This window comes from Pinus tabuliformis, chromosome 5_2, assembly GCF_031772625.1.
Source record: "Pinus tabuliformis cultivar Carrire ecotype Pingquan chromosome 5_2, CPIR1, whole genome shotgun sequence".
In the NCBI taxonomy this organism is placed as follows: Eukaryota; Viridiplantae; Streptophyta; class Pinopsida; order Pinales; family Pinaceae; genus Pinus; species Pinus tabuliformis.
Genome location: NC_142306.1, coordinates 197,906,128 through 197,933,004, shown reverse-complemented (window position 1 = coordinate 197,933,004; position 26,877 = coordinate 197,906,128). Strand labels below are relative to the sequence as shown.

Sequence of the window (26,877 nt, the reverse complement as noted above, 5' to 3'; positions counted from 1 at the left end):
AGGGGCGAATTTTAGCCCATAGGCGAAATTTAAGGGGTTTCATATTTTAGAGGGGCGAATTTTTAAAATTACACACTTTTCAATAGTTAGCCCAAAAAATATTTAAAAAATAAATGATTATTATATTTTAGCCCATTAAAAATAGGGTAGATAAACATTGCAAAGCCCGCTTCGCCTGATTTGGTTGTAGAATTTTCTTGCCATCGCTCGATTTCTGGTTTGGCTGTAGAGTTTTCTTCTTAGCATCGCCCCAGTTTCCACTAATAGGACTGGCTAGGGGCTTTGTCCATTCCTTGGAAAAACAAAACTATAGAATTTTCTTGCCATCGCCTGATTTTTGGTTTTGTTGTAGAATTTTCTTCTTGGCATCGCCTCGATTTCCAGTAATAGGGCTAGTCAGGGGCTTTGTCCATTCCTTGGAAAAACAAAACTAGGTTGTATTCTCCTTGGAAACACAAAACTAGGTTGTATTCTCCCTGGATTTTAGGGCGCATGGGTTGGTAGTTTGATTCGTTGAATTTGCATTGCATTTGACCTACATTTGACCAACATCTAAGGTCTCTTATAGCCTCTGGCCCTCATTGGCATATAAAATGGAGGAGCTGGTAAAATTGGACCTCTCAGCCAACGATTTCTTTGGGGACATTCCTGGATTTAGACAGTTTCCTAAGCTTGAGGTATTTTTCTTGCACTCTAACCTGCTAAATGGTACTAACCCACTGAATGGTATTGTTCTCTCCTTCCTTGGAAATCTCTCTTTGTTGAAAAACTTAACGCTGGCCTACAACCCTCTGGATCAAGGTGTAATCCCACATGAACTCGGGAACTTGTCAACGTTGCAGTACTTGTGGATGAAAAATTGCAGTTTAGTAAGAGAAATTCCAGAGTCATTAGGGGATATAAGAGATATGGTACACTTGGACCTCTCACATAATCATTTATCTGGAAGGATCCCCAACACGTTGATGGCCTTTTCAAAGATGACAGATTTATTTCTATATAAGAACAATTTATATGGACCAATTCCAGACAATATCAACAATCTTAAGAGTCTTGTGAATTTGGATCTGTCAATGAATGAGCTAAATGGAAGCATCCCCAATGGGATTGGAGATTTGACAAACCTAGAGACACTGCAGTTATACAATAACAAACTCTCTAGGTGTATACCCTCTCGGCTTGATAAGCTTATTAATTTAGTCCATCTCAATCTTTTTACCAACAAGCGCATAGGAATACTGTAGCTGAGGGAGTATGGCCTCAACTACACTTTCCATGGCTGTTGTGGCCAACTACAGTAGCATTCATGCATCTTTGCAGGTATACTCTACTTCCCATGCCACTCACCATTCATATCATTCAAAATTACAAGCTAACACCATATGGATGTTTGCCTATTCTTGCATTATTCTCTGCTAGCTAATAATCTATTCATGCAGGTTTTTCTAAGATACAGTGTTGTTTTATTTCATTACAGTTGCCATAATGCTAATGTACCTTTAGAATTTTGTGTGGTGATGCAAAATTTCTTAACCAAATGAAAGAATGATGCGTGAATATTACTTGGCAATTCATTAATTTAGATGGGTTTCTACTACATGAAGTATTGGATGGTGGTACTGAGCTTATTATAGTCAGTTTGGTTATTATTCAGTTCAAACAAGTATATTTGTTTCTATTTGTTAGTTGCATTTGGATTTGGGGTTGACGTTGTAATTGATGTGTCATGTGCTATTGTTAACTGGCAGGCTTCAGGGAAGTGATTCTTCGAATACTCAGGTCTCAAGAGCTCCAGTGGCTAACCTTGCCTAAGGAAATAAAACGAGGACTTGGTTTCAGTAGTTGCATTCCAAACTAATGCGGTGAGGATATGTTCGCACTTTTGATAATATCCCATATATGATTGTGAGTCACCACCACCGTTGTTGGTCTAATTAGTGGATTTCTTGGTCTGATAATGGAAAACTGGCATTGTGATAGTAAAGCAAGTTATAGAAAATTAGGAGCTTCCCACTGTGGAATTTTTCTCCATGACTGGACATCACACTGTTGTATGTGTAGGTGATCACACTATTGATTGTCTTAGTAGTTCTCTTCCACAATGGCCACTTTGGTGTCTCTGGATATTGTTTTGTTGTATAATTAATAATTGTGATAGTTGTGAGTGTAGAGATCATTTTGCTCTGTGTGGATGCCATATTTCCATCCTTTTATTGAATTTACATGCATGGTTTAGCTGGGGTTAGTTGAACTGGTTGTCGTCGATGTCATCGGGGATTTACAAGAAACACCATCTACTTATGTGAGGAAACGTTCCTTGGATTTCCCCAAAAAATGGTGTCTTTACCATTGATCTAGTTTTTTAGAAATCACTTTGCTTTGATATTATTCAGTGGCATCTATGGGACTATTTTTGCTGGATCAAAACCACTCAGGCTTGTCTTGATGTTGCTTTAGATTGTTAAGTTGTCAGATTGGTGTACATGTGTATGCAGTTGATTTCATATTGTTGTGATCATGGTGGTTGTTCATATTGAGGTCACTTGACAATCTGGCTGCAATTTGGTTTATATGGATGTCAGTGTTTGATCCAGAGCTCAAATTGCTTTATGATTCTTGAAAATATTTCCACTAGTTACTATTTTTTGTGTATAGGGAGAGAAATTGATGCTTAGATTGCTAGGGGATGAAATTGCATTTCTTTACATAAAATTAATTTACTACATCAAAATCCCCTCACCATCCATATCGTTCAAAATTACACGCTGACACGATATGGATGTCTACCTATTCTTGCATTATTCTCCGCTAGCTAATAATCTGTTCATGCAGGTTTTTCTAAGATACAATGTTGTTTTATTTCGTTGCAGTTTTTTTTTCTAAGTAATACTATTATATTTAGAAAGACAAAAATAAAAATACAACAAGGCTCTAGCCTCTGCGGTACTGAACAGAGTTATGTCAAAATTAATCAAAAAGACTAAACTCAACTGCCCACCGAGGGGAAACCAGTCCGAGTGAACCCATTGTAAAAATCCCATGCAGGGGTCTCAGAACTTAACTTAAAAAGGCCCACACAGGGGTCCTAAATCAATACCAATCAAAACTAGCCACATGGTTTTTTTTTTTTAAACAGTAGAGAAAAACTCCATGAAAACAAACCCATGAAACAACAGTCTGAATGGACACCTGGCAACTGGCTCAATAGTCTGAATGGACCCCCTAGGTGTCATCTGGTGGAGGCTCTTCCACAATGCGACATGCGTACTCATACCAGTCATCATCCTCTGCTGACGTGCCGCGTGGGAGGCCACCGACTGCTTGCGTGCCTGCTGAGCTACCCTCCACTGCATGCTTGCCTGACGTGCTGCCCGGGATGCCACCAACTGCCTGCGTGCCACCCGAACTGCCTTCGATTGCATGCTTGCCTCCAGCCAGCTCCCCTCCATGCAGAATGCTGTCAAGACCAACCTTGCTCGTTTTCTCTGTCGTCTGCTACTTGCTACTGTTTCCTTTCTCTGGTTCACGGTCATCCTTGTTCTTTTGCTGCTCGCTGCTGTTCCTTTTCTCTGGTCCAAGGTCGTGGGTCTGAGCATCCTGCTCATCCTGCGGACTGATTTCCTCACTGAAGGTCACAGTGACAGTGGCTATGATATCAGGGCGATGCAACGTGCTGTGGAAGCGAAATTGGGTCATGTGGTGAGAGGGGTGAGGGGGGGTGGGGAGATTGGCCATTTGGGTAGCAGTGTTCAATCTTCTGGCACCATGGGCCTGTTCCTGACCTCTACCACTGTGAGTGTCAGGGTATCTGCCAGAGAAATGACCTCTGGAATGAGTAGTAGAAGGGGATGAGGAAGAAGTAGCTGGTTCAGGGCTGGGCATCGAGGGGAGGCGAGTGCTTCCGCTTCGACTACCACCTCTTCTGCTACGCATTCGATGGCGAATACGCGTCATGGCTAAAGGATGGCTGTTGAGCTGGGCCAAAATGGTAATGTTGTGTTTAGTGATTGCAATTGGGGTGGCAGAGTTAACTCTGGAGTTGATGGAGCTATTCATAAGAGAAACAGAGGAGTTCTGGGCGGAATTCAGTGCACAGTGAGTTGTTTGAGAGAAATGGAAGCCATTCCCCAAATCAACACAGCTGAGAATCCAATATCGCCGCCCAATAATTGTGCATGAGCTCGGCTCCGCAGCTTGAGGGGGGCAAGAGCAGTTTAGCGAGGAAGGGGTGGCTAAATTATTTCTTGTGGAAGCCATGGCCTTATGCCTGCTGTGAACTCCTCGACTTGAGCACCAGAGTAATGGTGCCTGCAGGTCGACTGTAACTTGCCATAAATTGGCATGGAAGGGGATGCGGGTGGCCATGTGGCCTGGCCGCCTGCCGTCCTTCTGTCTAATCTGCATTAACTTCATAATAATCACCCACATCCGGGTGTGCCTCTTCGCTTTGTACCAGTTCATTATATTCCTGTAGCTGGGAAGCAGTGGTGATCATGTTGAGTGAACCTGTATGTAGAGTTCGATCACTATCCACCCCCAAATTTGCCAGGAGATCAGCCACTTTGTTGCCTTCTCTTCTGATATGTTTGAAAGTGACTGCTCTGTTAGTGGTGAGCCATTGTTCTATGAGCTCTAATCTTTCTGCCAGTCTCCAGCTGCTGACCACTTTGTATGTCGGGGTCCCCTGCAGGATCTGATTAACCATATTAATAAGAATCTGAGAGTTACCTTTGATTACTAAGGGGAAGAAGCTGTGTCGTTGAGCTAAAAGAAGCCCTTGCCATAGCCCTTCTAGCTCTACAGAATTGTTCGTATCCCATCCAATTGAGCCTAGGAAATTAAAAGAGGTTTGCCTTTGTGATCCCTGAATGCTCCTCCATAGCCTACTTTGCCTGGGTTACCTTTGGAGGCTCCATTGAAGTTTAATTGGATCATATTATGTGGCGGAGGGATCCATTTGTTTGGGATATTGTGATGTAAAGAGGATTTACTATGTTTTGCCTGTACCTGGTGCATCCGAAGATTCCAATTTGTCCATATATTCTGCTCCTGTGGAAGGGAAGGAAAGTCCTCTTCATTCCAAGTTTGGAGCATTAATGTTTCCTGAAGGTTGTTGCAAAAGCTGTTCCATAGGACTTCTAATGGTGTAGATTGATCTTTAAAGATGCGGCGGTTCCTTTCTTTCCATATAGTCCACATAAGAAGACCTGGGATGATTTTCCATAAAGAGTTTAACAGTTTTCTCTTGTACGGATTGATTGCCCAGCTACGTATGGTGTTGGTAATATCCTCTTTAATTCTTCCTTCTTTTTGGCATCTGAAACTTGCTTTTTCCCAAAGTCTGTTTGCCAAATTGCAAGAGTTCATGAGATGCAGTATGGTTTCTTCCTGTTGTTTACAGTTGGGGCATATGGAGGGCCCGTGGAAACTTCTTTTCCTTAGATTGTCCCAAGTGAGTATTTTGTTTTGACATAACAACCAAAGGAAAGTAGAAACTTTTGGCCATATTTTGGGGGACCATACTTTGTCCCATAGAGGATCCTTGACTGTTTGATTGCCAATTATTAGTTTGTATGCCTCTTGAGTGGTGAAAGTTCCACGTGCATTATAACCCCATCGTATTATGTCCTTCTTGTCAGAAAAACAAATTTTCCTATTGATAAGCTCTATCTCCAAATTCTTATGAATAGACTCTATTCCTTGCTTGATGATGTGAGCCATGCTTATCCATTGTCTGTATCCCTGCTTGAGAGTAGGCATCCAGTGCTGGCTAACTTTATCCATCTGATGCTCTTCCCATTCCTGTGTTTGGTGAGGTCTAATCAGGTCACTCAGCTTGGGTCTCTGCTACCATGAGTCATCCCAAAAACGTGCATTGTTGCCATCCCTTATTTCCCAGAAACTATGTTGTTGGATTATAGCTTTGTGCTGACTAGCCGCATTCCAAATTAAGGAACCTTTTCCCACTTCTGTGAGTCGAATTAGATCATCTGTCATCGGGTTGTTTGCATATTTGGCGGTCCAGAGGATGGCCCAGGGTGTGTGCGGAGCAGAAATCCATTTCCACCATAAACGTGCTCCCATGACTGCATTGTTGTGTTGAGGATCTCGAAGCCCAGTGCCCCCTGAAATTTTTGGAAGGCAAACCATAGCCCACTTGACCAGTGCCCATTTTCTATTTTGTCTCGAGGATCCCCATAAAAAATTTCGTTGAAGATTTTTGATTTTCTTAAGCACCCATTTTGGTGCTGCCAAAACAGAGAAAAGATAAAGAGGCATGGATTGCAGGACAACTTTGACTAATACTAGACGACTGGCCATATTGAGGGCTCTATAAGTCCAGGAGGAAAGGTGAGCTTCCAATTTCTCTAGGAGCAGTTGCCAGGTAGAGTGCTTTAATGCAGAGTCAGTCATGGGTGCACCCAGATATTTAGAGGGGAGAGAGGCAACCGAGAATCCAAAAATGCGTGCTATAGAAGATTGAGTGATGGAAGGGGTATGAAAGAAAAAGATTTGGGATTTAGCATTATTAATGCTGGCACCAGAGGCTTCAGAGAACTCATTCAGAAGGGATTTTATTTTATGGGCCTCTTGAACCAAGGGATGGCCAAACAACATGTTATCATCCACAAATTGTTGGTAGGTAAAAGCAGGGGTGTTGGGGAAGGAAAGACCTCTGAGCTGCTGGGATTGAAGAGCGTATTTGATACTTCGTCCAAGCCCTTCCGCCATTAAAACAAATAGAAAGGGGGAAAGAGGATCTCCTTGTCGGATGCCTCTAGAGGGATGAAAGGGGGTGGAAGGTATGCCATTGACCAGAATGGAGAAAAAAGTGGAGGATATAAGACTCATAACCCATCTAACCCAAGGAGGGGAGAATCCAAAGGCTATCAGCATATTTTGAATGTAAGTCCAACTTAATTTATCGAAAGCTTTTGAAAGGTCAATTTTAAGGAGCATACCTGCTTTTTTGAGCTGCTTCAGGGAGTGTATGATCTCATGGGTGAGAATGATGCCATCTGTGATTTGTCGCCCTTCCACATATCCCGATTGCTCTGGCGAGATGAGCATAGGTAGCAACGGCTTCAGGCGAGAGGCAATAACTTTAGATATGATTTTGTAAATGACATTACAGAGAGCAATAGGCCTGAATTTGTCCGGAGTTAGAGATTGCTCTTCTTTGGGGATAAGGGAAATAAAAGTCGCGTTCAGAGAGGGAAGCATCCATCGTGAAGTCCAGGATTCTTCAACTACCTGCCAGACCTCCTCTTTAATGAGATCCCAGAAATTGTGAAAGAAATTTGAGGTAAAACCATCTGGACCAGGTGCCTTTCCTTCCTTGAGTTGTCGCATAGCAGACTCGACTTCCTGTAGAGATATCGGACAAAGGAGGAGTTGATTGTGTTCTTCTGTTATAATTTTTGGAATGTTCTGTATAATCTTCTCTATAGCTGGCTGTCGGTCGACTTGTGGTTCTTGATGCACTTGTTTGAAATATGTAAGAAGCTCTTGTTCTATGTCCTCATGGTTTTCCAAGCGTACTCCTTGCTGATTCTGAATATGAGTGATATTGTTGTGCATTCTTCTTTGTATGGTGGTGTGGTGAAATTTTTTTGTATTTCTCTCTCCCTCCTTAAGCCATCTGACTCTAGATTTTTGTTTCCAGAGTATCTCCTCTTGCTTTTCTCTTTCTGCTATTTGTATCTGAAGGAGATTTTCCTGCTCTGAGAGGGCTTCAGTTCTTCCTTCAGTGATGATTGTCTGCTGGATTCTTTTCATTTCCTGAGCTAGAGCATTCTGAGCTTGGAAGATATTGCCAAAGGTCAGTTGATTCCATTGCTTGATGTTCTTTTTGAGATGTTTGAGTTTTTGTTGGAATTGATACATTTTTTAACCTTCCGGGGGACTGAAGCTTTTCCAAGCTGTATGTATCAGGTTGTTGAAGTCTGGATGCATCAGCTAGAAAGCTTCAAAGTGAAAAGGTCTCCGAGTGTTGTTCCCGGGTCTTTGCCATTGGAGTGAAATAGGCCAATGATCTGAGCCAGAAAGAGGTAAGATCGAGGCTGAAAGATCTCCTCCAAGATGGATGGCATTGTCTGAAAGCAGAAATCTATCCAGTCGGGAGGCGATTTGCTGGGTGCCAGTTCTTCTATTATTCCATGTGTAGATACCATTATTGAATGGCATATCTATAAGCCAGTTATTTTGTATGAAATTCTTTAAATGGATACTTTCACTATCCAGTTTATTCCTGCCTCCGCTTTTTTCTTCCAGTTTAGTAATCATATTGAAGTCTCCTCCTGTAATCCAGAGTGGATGAATTCTGGTGGAGTTGATCAGAGTTAATGTATTCAGAATGGCTATCTTATGCACTGCTTCCTGGGGGAAGTAGACATTAGTGAGGTGACCATGCACATTTGTCCCTATTATATGAAAAGTGGCTTGAATGAAATGATGACTCGCATGGATATTAGTAAGCGTGATAGCTCGTTCATCCCAAGCTATTGCTAGTCCTCTTGAAGCTCCTAAGGCATCCACTGCTACTCCTTGACTGCCTAGACATGCTTTGGCGAGAGTTTGGCCAAGTGTGGTAGAATTACATTTTGTTTCTTGCATGAAGAAGATTTGAGGTTTCTCCTGTTGAATCATGTTTTTTATCATTCTGTATTTCCCAGGGCTGTTTAGCCCTCTTATGTTCCAAGATGTGAGCTTCATGTTTCATTATTGGGTAGGGGACTGTAATACTTTGTAAGCTTGGAATATCTTCCTGATTCCACCAGCATTTCCCCAATACGGATGGTTCTTTGGAGGTCTGTCTTTCTCCCTCATTTTTTATTGTCTTTAGGAATGTTTTTTCCATCCCATTGACTTCCGGGTTGAATACCTAGAGATCTTTGCTAATGTGCTCTGGAAAGGATGACTTCCAAGCTTTCTAGCTGTCTTTCTAGGATCTTGTCAAATTCTTTTTTCCTGCAAGCTTGTTCCAGTCCCAATATGTCCAGATCTCCTATGTCTATACTTTCAGGCTCTTCTTCCATATGCTTGGCCTCACTGCTTTCCGCCGCGAAGTCTGTTGCAACGGTGGTCTCTTGCTGCAAAATGTCTATATCCATGCCATGAGGTTTCCAGATCGGAGTCAGACTAGGCGTGGAGGTGGTGAAATCTATGGATTGCGAGGGCTTTTGAGTTTGCCCTGAGCCTGTGGGGTTGACCTTAGAGGTTGCCTTGAGAGGCTCCTCGGAGGGTAAGGGGGACTCAGTGGCTGTCAGATTAGGTTGAGCTAAGATATCAAAGCTGTTGCTAGTGGATGGCATTGAGGTGTTGGCGAAAGGATTTTTAGGGTTTGATGCAGGTTTTTTGTGGTTCTTTTTGCGATTGTTTACCTTGGTGAAACCTTCAATATCAGGTTTTTCTGAGGAGGTATAAGTTGGGGGTTTCACATTTAGCGAGCAATCACGAAAGAGATGCCCAAGGGCATGACATTTTCTGCATCTGAATGGAACATGTTCGTAATCTATTGACTGAATCCACTCAAAATCATCATGATATAGACTTACCGCATCCGGAAGAGCTTTGCTTAGATGCATATAGACACAAATGCGGGCGTAGGAAGTATATCTTCTGAGTTTTGTCTCCTCTGCAATTTTAATGAACTCCCCCAGTCCATTTCCAATATCTTTCAGTGAATCTTCATCCCAATACTCCAGAGGAAGGGAGTAAAGATGGATCCAGACTGGTGCCCAGCTTAGATCCTCTTTGTCCGGGTTGAATCTCTCAATCCAGTCTCTCAGGTAAAGACCAACTGCATTGAAGAAGTAGGGTCCTCCATCGATTACCCTATTTCGGTCCTCTATACAGTTGAAGACTACCATGAAGAAGCCCTTTGGTCCCAGCTGCAAGGTGATGTGCCCTTTTGGTTTCCATTTGGCTGCAATCCAACTGTGCAGGGCTTTCTCTGTGGGCCAGAAGCCAATAAATTTCCCTATTAAAGCATGATCCTTCATGTACTGGATTTGGGTGTTGATTCTTTGACTTGGTAGTTCAATCTTTGGTCTTTCTACTGCAACAGGTTTGCAGGTTGCCGAGGTTGCTTTAGGAACCTCATCCCTTCCTGTGTTATCTGTCTATGCATTATGATTCATTTCCGCTTCTTCCTGTGGCTTCTTCCTGTCATTTCCCGTTTGCATCTGAGGTTTTCCCTGATCATTGGGGGGAGGCACCGTGTCCTCCCCTTGGAGGTTATCCATGATGAATACTCTATTCGTTGTCGTATATTATTGCCAGTGTTGCTGATGAGTTGTTGCAGAGGCGCCATGGTCTGAGCAGGTCTGCCGTTGCAGGGTCTGACAAAAACCCTATACCGCCATTGTTCCTCCAGTCCGCATCCGATTGGGAAACCAAATCTTTATTTCATTGTAGTTGCCATAATGCTAATGCAGCATTAGAATTCTGTGTGGTGATGCAAATTTGCTTTACCAAATGAAAGAATGATGAGTGAATATTACTTGGCAATTCATTAATTTAGATGGGTTTTTACTACATGAAGTATTGGATGGTGGTACTGAGCTTATTGTAGTCAGTTTGATTATTATTCAATTCAAACAAGTATATTTGCTTCTGTTTATTAGTTGCATTTGGATTTGGGGTTGAAGTTGTAATTGATGCATCACGTGCTATTGTTAATGGGCAGGCTTCAGGGAAGTGATTCTCCGAATACTTGGGTCTCAAGAGCTCCAGTGGCTTCCCTTGCCTAAGGAAATACAACAAGGACTTCGTTTCAGTAGTTGCATTCCAAACTAATGCAGTGAGGATATGTTCACACTTTTGATAATATCCCATATATGATTGTGAGTCACCACCACCGTTGTTGGTCTAATTAGTGGATTTCTTGGTCTGATAATGGAAAACTGGCATTGTGATAGTAAAGCAAGTTATAGAAAATTAGGAGCTTCCCACTGTGGAATTTTTCTCCATGACTGGACATCACACTATTGATTGTCTTAGTAGTTCTCTTCCACAATGGCCACTTTGGTGTCTCTGGATATTGTTTTGTTGTATAATTAATAATTGTGATAGTTGTGAGTGTAGAGATCATTTTTCTCTGTGTGGATGCCATATTTCCATCCTTTTATTGCATTTACATGCATGGTTTAGTTGGGGTTAGTTGAACTGGTTGTCGTCGATGTCATCGGGGATTTACAAGAAACACCATCTACTTATGTGAGGAAACATTCCTTGGATTTCCCCAAAAAATGGTCTCTTTACCATTGATCTAGTTTTTTAGAAATCACTTTGCTTTGAGATTATTCAGTGGTATCTATGGGACTGTTTTTGCTGGATCAAAACCACTCAGGCCTATCTTGATGTTGCTTTAGATTGTAAAATTGTTAGACTGATGTATATGTGTATGCAGTTGATTTCAGATTGTTGTGATCATGGTGGTTGTTCATATTGAGGTCACTTGACAATCTGGTTGCAATTTTGTTTATATGGATGTCAGTGTTTGATCCAGAGCTCAAATTGCTTTATGATTCTTGAAAATATTTCCACTAGTTCCTATTTTTTTGTGTATAGGGAGAGAAACTGATGCTTAGATTACTAGGGGATGAAATTTCATTCCTTTACATAAAAGCAATTCACTACATCAAAATCCCCTCACCATCCATATCATTCAAAATTACAAGCTGACACCATATGGATGTCTGCCTATTCTTGCATTATTCTCTGCTAGCTAATAATCTGTTCATGCAGGTTTTTCTAAGATACAATGTTGTTTTATTTCGTTGCAGTTGCCATAATGCTAATGCACCATTAGAATTCTGTGTGCTGATGCAAAATTGCTTTATCAAATGAAATAATGATGAGTGAATATTACTTGGCAATTCATTAATTTAGATGGGTTTTTACTACATGAAGTATTGGATGGTGGTACTGAGCTTATTGTAGTCAGTTTGATTATTATTCAGTTCAAACAAGTATATTTGTTTATGTTTGTTAGTTGCATTTGGATTTGGGGTTGAAGTTGTAATTGATGTGTCACGTGCTATTGTTAATGGGCAGGCTTCAAGGAAGTGATTCTCCGAATACTTAGGTCTCAAGAGCTCCAGTGGCTTCCCTTGCCTAAGGAAATACAACGAGGACTTCGTTTCAGTAGTTGCATTCCAAACTAATGCGGTGAGGATATGTTCACACTTTTGATAATATCCCATATATGATTGTGAGTCACCACCACCGTTGTTGGTCTAATTAGTGGATTTATTGGTCTGATAATGGCAAAGTGGCATTGTGATAGTAAAGCAAGTTATAGAAAATTAGGAGCTTCCCACAGTGTAATTTTTCTCCATGACTGGACATCACACTATTGTATTTGTAGGTGATCACACTATTGATTTTCTTAGTAGTTCTCTTCCACAATGGCCACTTTTGTGTCTCTGGATATTGTTTTGTTGTATAATTGTGATAGTTGTGAGTGTAGATATCATATTGCTCTGTGTGGATGCCATATTTCCATCCTTTTATCACATTTTCATGCATGGTTTAGTTGGGGTTAGTTGAACTAGTTGTCGCCAATGTCACTGGTGATTTACAAGAAATATCATCTACTTATGTGAGGAAACATTCCTTAGATTTCCCCAAAAAATGGTCTCTTTACCATTGATCTAGTTTTTTAGAAATCACTTTGCTTTGAGATTATTCAGTGGTATCTATGGGACTGATTTTGCTGGATCAAAACCACTCAGGCCTGTCTTGATGTTGCTTTAGATTGTAAATTTGTCAGACTAATGTATATGTGTATGCAGTTGATTTCAGATTGTTGTGATCATGGTGGTTGTTCATATTGAGGTCACTTGACAATCTGGCTACAATCTGGTTTATATGGATGTGAGTGTTTGATCTAGATCTCAAATTTCTTTATGATTCTTGAAAATATTCCCATTGGTTCCTATTTTTTTGTGTATAGGGAGAGAAATTGATGCTTAGATTACTAGGGGATGAAATTTCATTCCTTTATATAAAAGAAATGTCACTGATATCATTGAGAAATTATGCATAGACGATTTCAACAGTAAATACAACGGAAACAATAAAGATCATAAAGATACAACCATGCACGATAGTGACAACAAGTTTTCCCTGGGAAACCCAAACTTGGGAGAAAACCCAACAACTCTTCTTCTAGGAGAAATTATTCTTCAACAAGGTTTACAATTCCAAATTGTCTAGAAATATGTGCCAAAAATCCAAGTCCAAACTTCAGTCAAATTCATCCTCTATCTGCTCCCACATGTGGTTGTTATAGAAGAGAGATGATGATGATAAGTAATCAAATGAAGTATCACATTATGTATATATATACAAGTTGAATGGGCGCATTTACCCCAGGGGACACATCCCTTCATGAGCTGGGTCGACTTGTCTTTTTGAGCCTACATGAAGCCCAATAAAAAATTGAATTTTTATTTGTATTTTCATAAATATTCTAGGTTGACTTAGGAGGCCTCTTGGCATGTGGGAATACCTCCTGACACTACACAAAAATCAAAACTTTGTCTTAGTGAGGGAGATATTCTCCTTGGCTGCAACAGATTTCCCCTTAGCTGAAATTTCTCCTCCATAAGAAAAGTTCATGAGCTTGCTATGTTGATGTATGTCTATAGATAACTCCATCCTGGAGTGGACAATGTGAGTATCTAGGGAATTTTACCTCTGGCCAAAATATTTTATGGCTCCTTAGACAAATGTATCAATCTCCTCTGGTCAAAGTCCCCTTCTAGTTTCTTAGGAGAGAATCTTCCCTTGGACCATTCACCCTCAGCCAAAATCCTTTATGGATTCTCAGGTGAATTACATCTATCTCCTCTAGTCAAAGTCCTTTATGACCTAGCCAAGTCGTTTTGGCTTCTCAGGAGAAGTTTTGTCCAATCCTGTAAATTTCCCGTATAATTGCCTTAGGCCATTCACCTTTCTAGTCAAAGTCCTTTATGACCAAGCTAGGTCCTTCTAGCTTCTCAGGTGAATGTATCCATCTCCCGTGGACAAAGTCCTTTATGACCTAGCCAAAATCCTTTATGGCTTCAGGAGATGGCCTGCCCTAATCCTACAAAGAAATCAACCCTCCCTCTCAACAAGGGAGACTTTCTGCATCATGCAAAGCTTGTCTATGAAGTATACAAACTTCACTATAGACAGAGGCTTGGTGAGAATGTCTGCAATCTGCTCATCTGTGTATGCGTACTGCAACTCCACTGCTCCTTTCTGCACCATGTCTCGGATGAAGTGCCCTGATCAAATATTCCTGCAAGAAGCTTTTGAAGTCATATTGTTTCATAACTTGCGACATAAGCTACGATATACTCTGTCTCTTTTGTACTGGGTGCGACAGAAATCAACTTCCTGTTGAACCAAGGTATCATAGCCAATCCCAAGCTAAAGTAGCACCATGATGTGCTCTTTTTGTCCTCTACACTCCCAGCCCAATCTGAATCCATATATCCCTGCAAATTCACTTCACCACCTGAGACATATATCAAACCATATCTACTGTATCACGCAAGTACCTCCGCCATGCTTTTCGACAACCCAATGTATCTACCTCAACTCGACCATATATTGACTTAGGGTGTTCACTGCAAAGCAAATATCAAGCCTAGTGTTAACTAGTGATATCAAGAATCTAATCAATTTCTTGTACATCGTGAGATCCACCAAATCTGAATCTCCAATCCCAAGAAATAGTGTATCATTCCAGAATCCTTCATTTCAATCTTCAAGGCCAACTCCCTCTGACACTGAAGCAGGCCTTCCTATGGTAGTCCTAGTTGCTCCCTCTGTCACAGAAGAAAATCCTCCTGTCACTGTTGCTCCCTCTGTCATGCAAGCAATTCTTTTTGTTGTTGTTACTCCCTCTGTCATGTAAGTAAGTCCTTTTTCTATTTGACATTGTCTCCTCAAAGAAGGCATATTGCTCTTAGAGACCTTCTATCTCTAAGCATCTTGACAATCTCAACCCATGACATCCTCTTTGGAAGGTTTCTCCTTCCACTCTGCTTGACTATCTGCTCCCTCGGTACTGGAAGCTCTTCTGGTCATCTAGCATAGTCCTAGATGTCTATACAATTTCTCCCTCTCGAACACCAATCACTTTTGTTGAGTTTATCTTCGAGCCCTTAGGTCATACAAGAAATTATCCATCGGAGGGTGGAGCAAGAAAAATCCTTGTGGTACACTCCCTCTTATTGGGAGAACCCTCTTGCCACAAAATTTTCTTTATTCTTCTAGATGCTACCATCTATTGCCATAATCATTTCCTTGGTAGCCTTCACAATGTACCTGCAAACCTCATTCAAGAGGCCATGGAAGAAACAATTATAACCAAGAAAAAATTATAAAGACAAGAGGTTGACCAAGGAATAAAGATAATAATAATATTCAAGGGAGAAAGATAGGAAGTACTTAAATCTTGATTAAAAAAAATAAAAAAATTGTTGAGGGTTGTAGGGAATTGTCAACTCCTTGATCCTTGCCTCCTTGCAAAAATCAATGAAGTCCATCTACAATATCATCCAGCTTGGATTCCTTATCTTCTTCTGGAGTGGATGCTCATCCTCGTCCTTAACATTCAGCTGCTAATGCATGCTGCTTTCCATTCTTGCATGATCTGTAAGAGATAGGGTTTCTTCATCCTACAAATTAGGCTTAGCAAGCCATTCATCGAGTTATCTAGCCAGACCAAAGGCTTAACAACAAGCTAGCATCAACACCAAGTCCACCCTTGGATCTCTTGCTTGCATTCCACATGCTATCAAGGAGATAAACCAAGCAAGCATCTCACAAACTCCACTTGCATCCAACACTCCAAGTCTTGCTCTAAGGTTTAATTCCACAAGCCCTAAGACTTTCAACAAGTATAAAGACTTCAAGACAAATAAAAAACTCCTCAAATCCCTTATCATAACAGCCACTTATCACCTAGTTGTTTTCCCTTTTGTTCATTGTTGATTAGCCTACTTTTGTAGCCTCAAACCTGTTCAACCTTGGCCTAACATAGGCCTGCAAGTTTACCTTTGACCTTCGGCAACCTTCCTTTCCTCAACCGTTCAGGTTGTAGCCTCTTTCTTTGCATCGCTTTCCTAGTTGTTGCACAACCAACTCAACCAGCCTTCTTAGCAGTCTCCAACAGGTTTTGGTACCCTTGTTGATGCCCTAAACTGCCTTGCAGCCACCTTCTCTTCCTCACTATATGTGTTTATACTTCAAACACAACCCAAAAACTTCCCTTCTGCTTGTGGCCAGACACCTTGTGGCTATTAGCCCTCAACTAGGTTGAACAAACTCAATACAAGCCTCACAAATTCCTTCTTTCAGCTCTATCCAACCTTCAATTGCCCTAATTCAAATCTATATAGCTTCACGGATCCCCTATTTTAGACTTGCGGAACCTTCCTAGGCTTGCCGCCCTACGGCCAGGCATGTAGCCCTTGGCCTTCTTTATGTAGCCCCGGACCTAACCAGACCTCGGTTAATTCATTTGGATAGACCTTTGACTTAGTTATTCCAGAACAAATCTCCTTGTTCGTTTTGTTAGCGCTTGAAATTTCACCTCAGGCTGAGAAAGGTAAACCTCAAGGCTACATCAAACCATTCAGCCTCGTAGCTAGCCCTACGGGGCAGGAGAAGGCTCTCTCCGGTCAATCTCGGTAGATCTTCAATGGGATGAGATGACCAACAAGGTAACACTGATATTAGGCTAGTAAACTGATTAAAAAGGTGGATTTAGGATTTTTTGGGTTTTTGGTGGCAATTTGAGGGAATGGCAATTTTGGTTGCGGGGATTGGACACAGTTTCTGCAGGGGATTCCTTGGGGCAAGGTAGGAAACAGTATTGATGCCTTTAACTGAGGTGGATGATCAAGAATGAAAGATGAGGAGCTAAAGAGAGCAAACAATGACTTTGAATTCCCTTTAGACAGTAGAAAACATGGAAATTAAACAAATTTAAAAGCAGAGCATGGCTAGCATGAATTCATACTTTAACACTTCATTTGTTTAATGTGCAGCAGTAAAGAAAGGAAATGAATCACATAACAAAGCTTACAAGAACATGAAGAAACACACCATCAACACATGAGTCCACAAGAATCCCAAAGATGACTGCAAAACCCTGGTCTTCCTTAGCCAAAAATTGCAGAGATACAAGTGAAATAATACAATGATAGCTTCTCCCTCAAGAGTCCAACCATGAAAATGAGCAAGAAAGTACATAATATAGATGATCTAACCTCTTTCCCTGCCTCCATGGGTCGAGCTCACTATCCTAGGAGCTGTTTGAACCACTTCTAAACTAAGCACTACAAAATAGGCAGTCAAAACAACTTGCCTCTATAAACTTGGAAACCAGTTCATACATTCAATTTTTACCCTTTACATGAAAAAATCTTCTAGAAGTGTTAAACAAGAGTGAAAGTATCCAAAAAGTGTCACAATTACATCCAAGAGGACCATCATTAACCTCAGAAAGTCGAAAAGAGTCAAATCTGCATTTTCTGGGCTGAACTGGTCAAATCTGGCAAAATCTGCTCAACGGGTCGCGCCCCTTTTCTCAACGGGTCGCGCACTTTGGAGCTCTGTTTGGGGCACTTCCAGGTGTCAGAATTGGGTGCAGGATAGCTCGTTGGAAAGGTCTACGAGTCTACTTTCCAACCCAACTAGAATTTTTGAATTTGGAGTTCATTTGCCTAGTCAAAACTCAATTCTCCCAAGACTGCTTCTGCAACTCAAAAAAGGGGCAGAAAGTCAAATTTTGCATGTATTTTGACCTTCTGGAGGCCCAAAACTCCATAAAAACTCAAGTCCATCCATAGGCATATGTAACTTTGCATGAAAAATCTAGAAATGCTGAGTTTTTGCAAAAAGGAGCTGCCATGACAAAGGGTCTCACCGGGGGTGAGACCCGTTGAGGAGCCAAAACCTGTAAATTTCCAAAAAATGCCAAAATTACCCAAAATTCTCAAAAAAATTTGGGATTTGTGCTGTGGCTGAGCTAGTGAGTGCCATGATCTTTGAGGAATGCCTCCGCCAAGATACGGAGTGGATTGGTCCTTTTCTTCCGCCTAAGAGCCTCGGACAACCTCCTTTGGAACATTTTCATTTTGGCCTTGCATACATGCATCCTTGCCCAATAGTGATTCTTCATGTTTCTCAGCAGCTTTTTCTCTTGGTTGGCCTTAGCCAACAGCCTCTCCAAGTGGGCATTCTCCTGAATGAGCATTGACTCTCGGTCAGCAGGCAATGGATCACCGGGTCTTCTACGGTTCAAGACTCGGTCGCTACGAATCCTCCAAAGCTCATCAAGTGCTTTCTCCTCCTCTAACTGTTTGTTCCGCTACTCCAGGTAAGTAATATTCCATTGGGCACCCTCAAGTCTCCTCTGTAAAACATCATTTTCAGCCCTGAGATGCTGAATGACCTCCTTCGCGCTCTTGGCTAGGAGAACTGGCCTCAAGATCAATCACCGGACCCTCATGAATCATGGGCTCTTTTCCCCTCTGTAGTACCTGTGCTGGTGAAGAAAGCGAGGCCCCTTCCACCTGATGTGGAGATAACACTCGCTGAGCTGAAGATGAAGGCGAGACCCCTTCCACCTGCTGTGGAGATAGTACTCGCCTAGCTGCTGCAAATAAGGCCCTCGGGTCTTTCTGATATGTGAGCTGAGGTGAAGAAACAACATGTCTAGTGACCGGAATATCAGGCTGCTGAGACGGTCCACCCTCCTCATGAATGACCTCGGGATGTGGCTGGGGTGGTGCTGTGAAAAACTCACGGGAGATGAACTCCTCCCATGAGATGCCCTGCTGAGTCAACTGATGTGAGACTATGAGCTGAATCAAACCATAATGACATAAGCTCCTGTACTGCTGGGCCGGGGTCTTCTTCTGCAACATGGGCACCATCCTCTGAATGTTATGAAACAAGAAGACCGGGATGTTCATCATCCTCACTCGGGTGAAATGCATCAAAAGGCGAATGTGATATGAGTACACCTGTGAAAATCTGCCCTCACAAGTAAAATAATGCATAATAAGCCTCATGATGGGAGCATACTCGCTCCGGAGAAATCTGAATGGAAAAACACCCGTCAAAAGTCTCACGAATGGTGGCCGGACATAGGGCTCAAAGTGAACAAAATCTAGCAACCTGCGCTTAGGCCACACCTCACCCACATTCGGTATCCCTGTAGCCTGTGAGATCACCTCGGGTGTCAATGTAAAGTTCACCCCTGCCAGAGTGACATGTCCATCATGGAGGTGTAAAACAAACAAGCGGGCCAACTCTCTATGGTGCTGAATCCGGGAAATCCTCTCACAGAAATCATAACAAGACATATACTGAAAACAAGTCACTGCCATGGGACAAGCCTGTAATTCTGCCAAAGAGGTGGGCTCCTCTCGCTTATGATGTCCACCCTTACCACCCTTACGAGGCCTCCTCTGTACCTCAACCTCTGTAGATGATGAATGGTCATCACTTTGCTCATAAGTTTCGGTTTCTGACATGGTTTAGGAGCAAAGTGGACAAATTGAACTGCTGTCTCTGCCTGCAAAAAGTGCTGAAATCTATGCTGTTTCAAGGGGAAAAAGACATGAGGGAAATGTTAGGGGAGGGATCTTTTAACAAGGAATGGGAATATATAAAGATAATAGGGAATTTCAAGGGAAATTTTGCAAATCATTATGCATATTAGAACACATATTTGTAATAGGGAAATCATTTGCAAAGATTATTGCATATGGGAAAAACATGCATGAAAGTAAACATGGGAATATATGTATACATGTTTAATAGGGGAAAAAGGGAAACCATGCACAAAACATGCTGACATGTTTACCAACAGTTTTTGTTATTTTGCACATGCATATGGTAGAGGGGAATTAGGGTTTTGAATTTTTGTTTTTTTTATGCTTTGGGAAAGGGGTAGGGTTTTCAGTTTTAATGGCTAGGGATGGGGAAAGATTTGCATTTCATTTATAAGATAAAATGGGAAAAGAGATGAACATATAAATGTGAGTGATAGGGAAAGGAGGGAAGCCAACCCAAGGGAAAAGTAACTTGAAACAACACAAACCCTAGCACAATTTGGTCATGAACATTGCAGCCATATAATGTCCTTTTACTTGCAAAATTTTGATCATAAAAGCATGCCCATGACATCCACCATTCATAACAGCAATTAATCCATGTTTAGAGCACCTACCTCGAGCAAATTCGGTGATTTGGAAGAAGATTAGGGAAATTTCCTTGAAGTTTGCAGCCAAGCGGTTCAACGGGTCGCGCACGTTGATTTTTTGAACTGCAGAAGGGCTCTGGACGGGTCGCGCACCACCCAACAGGTCGCGCACCTCTCTCGACGGGTCGCGCCCCTCTCAGCTGCCCGAAATCGCTGTAATTTTGCTCCTTTCTCTCAATCACTCTCTCTATCTCTCTTGCAAGCGTTAGAATGCACAATGAGAGTGAAAGGAGGGAATTTGGGCTTTTATAAGTCTCATTTGAAAAAATTTCATTTACAAACCGACTTTCTAATGTTTTTCTTTTGACACTTTATAACACTGATTTTTGGTTTCCTTTATCCTGAATTTGACTCATTGAGTGCTTTGACTTGATTCTTTTTGCAGGTAGATCATCTCAGGGACTTTGGCAAGGGGACCTGGGTTACTGCTGCCCTTTTGAAGACTTTTTGGAATTTCATTCTTTTTACAAAAATTTAACATGACCTTGGCTTTAAAAACAGAGTTTTTAAATCCAAGGTTAAAAATGAACTGTACATGATGAAAATATCAAAGAAACATGTTTACAATCTTCCCTCTGGCTTGCTGGGCACTCAAGGATTTTCAAAGACATGACCTTGCAGAGATAAATGACCAAAACCCTAGACCTAGGACCTTTGACCTCAAGACAAAACATGACAAGCTTGAAAGAGCTTAATGACTGATATGACCTGATCCAGCAAAACCAAGAGGGGTATAAATAAACCAGCTCCTCCATCAGGGTTATGGCATGCCTAACGGGATGCAAAACTTAACACTGATGAGACACCTACCTATGCAAATGCAAAGAGCTTTGATCACTGACGGAGGGCTTCTAGACCGACACTAACATGTTCCTTAATTCGACCTCTTCTAGCTTGTTTCCCGTGGCTCCTTCTAGGGCTCTCTTGCTCCACAAATGAAGTCCCTCTCCCTTGTCTCTTAGGCTAACTTTAGTGGTTGATCTCTCAACAAAGCTTTGATTCCATGTTGAATTTTCTACAAGATACATAATAGAAACCAATCTTTTGATTTGATAATTACTACCTAATGATCTTCAAACAATTTATCTAATGCCACTAATATCATTGAGCAATTATACATAGAATATTTCAACAGTAAATACAACAGAAACAACAATGATCATAAAGAGACATCCATGCACAATAGAGACAACAAGTTTTCCATGGGAAAACCAAACTTGAGAGAAAACCCAACAACACTTCTTCTTAGGAGAAATTATTCTTCAACAAGGTTTACAATTTCAAATTGTCTAGAAATTTGGGCCAATAATCCAAGTCCAAACTTCATTCAAATTCATCCTCTATCTGCTCCCACATGTGATTGTTATATAAGAGAGATGATGATGATGAGTGATCAAATGAAATGTCACATCATGTATATATATACAAGTTGAATGGGTGCATTTACTCCTAAGGACACATTCCTTCATGAGCTGGGCCAACTTGTCTTTTTTGAGCCTACATGAAGCCTAATAAAAATATGAAATTTTATTTTTACTTTCATAAATCTTCTAGTCCAACTTTGGAGGCCTCTTGGCATGCGAGAATACCTCCCGATGCTACACAAAAATCAAGACATTCTGCTATGGTACTAATGGTTGCATGTCATTGTGTCACTTAACAAAATGATTGGTAGTAGTTGCTTTGGTTTATATGGAGGTCGGTTTGCTCTTTGAATTGTCATAGGGGCCTAATTGAAGTTCATTTTGTTGTGTGTTTGTTGCATGGTTCATCAGAGTTCTGTGCATGAAGGTTAATTGTTAAATTGTATCATGATCATTGTATTGAGGTTTAGATGTCACTAGGTTTATTAACAATATGATTGTCAGCCTCGCTTTTGTTGGTACACTTTGTACTGAGAATTATTCATGATACTTGTATGTGTAGAAATTTGGATTGTCTAGACTCTAATTATTTTATGTTTTGTAGTTTTTGGTGACAATTTGGCAAAACAATTTTTGGTCAGAAAGTGGTTTTTTTGTTATTTAAGATCCATTTTTAATATAAGAATGGATTTAGTGCCCTGAAAAACCCAAGGGCACTCAATTTGTGCCGAGTTTACCAATCAAACTTGTAATTCCAACAAATTACTGTTAGATTTCAGACAAATTTGACCAAACAAATATTAAGGCTTTTGATCATTCTGTTGGTGTATGTTGATTTAACGTATTTATATGATTGATGCCCTAGTCCATGCATGGGTTAGACACTTCGAGCTTGTTATAGTATTGCAAGCAGAGATTACTTGTTTAATGACTGCCCTTGGTGTATATGGATCTCACTTTGCAAATGCTATTTCATCACATTAAATGTTTGTATCGGATTTTCATTGTAAACAACGAACTGATCTGGTTTTTTGGCCTCTTTCCCTTGTTCTTTCATTCCAGGTAGGATCATATGGACAAAAAAGGGGTGTAGTGGAGGCAAAGATAAAAGTTGCAATCAATGGGTTTGGAAGGATTGGTCACAATTTTTTGCGATGTTGGCATAGTCGAAAGGACTCCCCTTTGGATATGGTTGTCATCAATGACACCGGAGGTGTTAAACAAGCCTCGCATTTGCTCAAATATGATTCTATTTTTGGAACCTTTGACACAGGTGTGCAGGTAGCAAGAAATGATGGAATTTCTGTAGATGGCAAGGTCATCAAAGTTGTATCAGATTAGAACCCTGTAAATCTGCCATGGAAGTAAGTACATGAAACTAATCATTTGTATAGGATTATAGGTTAATGCTACAGATCTTCTTACACTTAAGTATTGGATCTGATTCCTGATGTTTACAGTTGGGTTTAGAAGATATTGAAATTCTTTGGGATAAATATCAGTTCATTCAAAAATCAATAATTAGAGCATTGTGAAATTGACATGTTCAGCACTTAACAGGCTCTCTCGGGTCTCAATTAGATTACTCAAATGCACTAACTTTAATCAACATGGTCAATTCTTTATTTTCTATGTATAGTATTTTGGTTTCTTAGCTGAACTTTGCTTTACGACCGAAAGAAATGAAAATAGAGAATCAAAGACCTAATTTAAAAAAATATAAGCATGTGCATTGCAAATTTGCTGATTAGCATATTTTAAGGGTATTGTTTAACTATTTCAAGTTTTTGATCAAACAATTTTTTGTCAAATTGTGATCTTTTGTTATTTAAAATGTGTTTTGGCTTGCATATATGGATTCGACACTTGAAAAACCCATAGAACACTCGAATTCTAGAAATATCGCAATTCAAACTTACAATTTCAACAAATTCCTACTTAATTTTGAACAAATTCCACTGAAAAATATACCCCGAACAACTCCAAAACCTATAACAAATAGACTACTAGAAGAGGCAATAACAGCCGCTGCCGCAAATAAATTGTTAAATCTGTATAATACTAGGTAGCCTTCCAGGATTATTATATAGAGATAATTGATGCTTCTCAGCTCATGACAAAATTATTTATATTGTATTTGCAGGGACTATGGGATTGATTTTGTCATAGAAGGCACTGATGTGTTTGTTGACAAGGAAGGCGCTGGTAAGCATCTCCATGCTGGGGCAAAGAAGGTTTTGATCATAGCTCTTGGAAAGGGAGATATTCCTACATATGTTTGTGGTGTGAATGAGGAAAAATATAATCCTGCAGAAGAAATTATTAGCAATGCCTCCTGCACTACTAATTACCTGGCTCCTTTCGTTAAAGTTCTGGACCAGAAATTCGGTGAGTTTCATCTAGTTAAATAGAACGAACAATATATTCATTGTTTCCCCTATTTCATGTTGAAATCTAACATATCATTTTCTACTGTCGATCACCATAGTTTATCTGGATTTAAAATGGCATTGTTTAGTTCCTATTTGAGGACATTGCTTTGTTCCTGTTCAATATGCTTGCCAATGTACACCTAAATTTGTTTAGTGCAGGAATCATCAAGGGCACCATGAAAACAACTCATTCATATACTGGTGATCAGATACTTCTCGATGCTAGTCATAGAGATCTTAGGCGCACTAGAGCTGCAGCCTTGAACATTGTCCCAACATCAACAGGAGTAGCAAAGGCAGTGGCACTAGTTCTCCCAAGTCTGAAAGGGAAACTGAATGGAATTGCTCTGAGAGTGCCAACACCCAATGTATCAGTTGTTGACTTGGTTGTTCAGGTGGAGAAGAAGACATTTGCAGAGGAGGTGAATGCAACGTTCCGAGAAAGTGCATATAGAGAGCTTAATGGCATCCTTGCAGTGTGTGACGAGCCTCTAATGTCAATAGATTTAAGGTGTTCAGATGTCTCCTCAACTGTGGATTCATCACTCACAATGGTGATGGGAGATGATATGGTGAAAGTGGTTGCTTGGTATGACAATGAATGGGGTTATTCACAGAGGGTTGTTGATTTGGCTGACATCATTGCCAACAAATGGAAGTCTTAGACAATTAATTTCTCCTTGCTCAACCTAAGTTGGTACATAACAAATATGGTTGTTTTTTGTTTTCCATTATTATTTGCTACGAAATGAGCCACTTAATCTAATCTATGTAATGTATGTTTTATGTTGTTTATTTCATGACAACATTATGAATAGTTTTTCAAATTATATTACAATTTTTTGGTTTTTGCAAGGTGCTTTGCATAATTCTTTTTCCCCTCTATTGGTAAGGGATGCCTTATTCAACTTACTGACATCATAGTTTCAAGCTCATAGTGTGTATTTATTAAGTTTATTTTTTGAATTACATTCTGAATCATAGAAATTTTAAATAAAAAAATTATTCAAATTGTTATTTTTTTTTAGAAATTGTGTATCATGATTGAAACCACTCATCTTGGTAAGTGGTATTGGGACTTGGAGGACAAGATAACCTCCTTGTAACCTAATCCCTTTTGATGCTTCACAACCATCAATTTTCACTCAATATCCATCATTTGATAAAGTGAAAGGGCACGTTATGTGCCAAGAGGGAAAGGATGTGGGATTGGCCTTGCTTGTCACCTTAGCCTATGAAGAGGGGATAGGTAGATGAGTGATAGAGGATGTGGGACCCTTTTCCCATTTGTAACAAAAATGGTGGGTGGTTGTCCAGGATAAGTGGGCCCCCAAAAAAAGTGTACACACTATGATAAAAGGAAATAAAATACGAGGGAAGGAAGAAAGAGGAGTAGGGAGAGAGAGAGAGACAGACAGAGAGAGAGAGAAGGGTGATTGAGTGATGACACTTCAAATAAAGGTGGCCAAGGAGGTGATGTTTCAACTTCTTATGGTGACATGTGGACCTAAGGTGCCACATCAACAACCACATCGAAAACATCCCAGATCAATAGAAGTTGCCCTATGTTAAAAAAACAAAAATAAATAAGTTTGGAGGAGAAAAAAACTCCAAGTTAGATGAAAATTTTGGGTTAAGTCTATAATGAGGAAAATCGTAGAGGTGCCAATGAGGGCCACTAATAACCAATTATGCACCTGGTCCTGCTTCATATCTTTTGTTGAGCATTATCTTCTGGTCCTGCTTCATATCTCCAGTGTTACTACATGCATTGACAAATGATGTGTCTGTTGGGTATCAGTGGAGATGCCATGTTGAACCACTTCTACTCATACATCATCATGTACAGTAAGGTCAGCACCAATATATCTTCCTTCCTTTTGATATTTTATGATAGGAATCCCCACATCATACTTATCTTTATTAAATGATTGTGACAAAAATGGCATTGATTGTCCCTCACTGCTTCTAAATTATTTGATCATTGTGAAGAAAATGATCAAGAAATTACCTTTGCGAGGCCTTGGTAGCATCTTCAAGTTCCTCATAGTCACAAGATGATGAACTCATTCTTGCAATGTATCTTCTCACGTCATTTTTCATGCAATGGTATCATCTATAGGGCACTCTTCAAGCAAATATACACATATCCTCCATATGACTGTTACAAAGTAGGATTCTTACAAATCTTGCGAGGAAAAAAAAAAGGTTTTTGCTTCAGGGCTCCCCGTTTAATACCCAATAGAATTGAGGGTACCAGTCTACAAAAAAGTAGATTCACCTCTGAAATGATGTAAAGGGTTTCTCCCTTGCAATAATTTCTCAAGTGAACATTTTGGAGATTAACTTGCCATTATGGGTGTCACTACATAAATGCAAGTTTTTTCAGAATAAAATAGGCATTCCAGTTTTTGTCTTCATAAATTAGAAAGTACTGTTGAGCATGTATTCCTTAACCTCTTCACGGTCTGAAGTGTAAATCTTGTTTTACAAACATTACCCACCACCTCCATATATGCCCAACCAATATTGGAAAATGTTTCATAAAATTCCTCAAATCGAAGATGTTAATTTAACTTCCACAATGACTTTGTATACCCTATCATTTAACTCCACCAAACTAAAACTCTATGTCATTTGCAATAAAAGTTATTTTAACTGTTCTCACTTTTGCTGCATTATCCCACCTGCCATCTGCAACATGAATGCTTGATAGAAGTTCATAAAATTTAGAATTTCCAAGCTCTAAGTTGCAAAGGTGTTCCACTTTCACTCACCTACCTAAAAAATGCAATGA

At 40.4% G+C, this 26,877-nt stretch overlaps 1 pseudogene; it reads left to right on the top strand.

Moving 5' to 3' along the window:
• Positions 1-1,254: 1,254 nt before the first annotated feature.
• LOC149158244 (glyceraldehyde-3-phosphate dehydrogenase A, chloroplastic-like) lies at positions 1,255-24,871 on the top strand (annotated as a pseudogene).
• Positions 24,872-26,877: the final 2,006 nt, after the last annotated feature.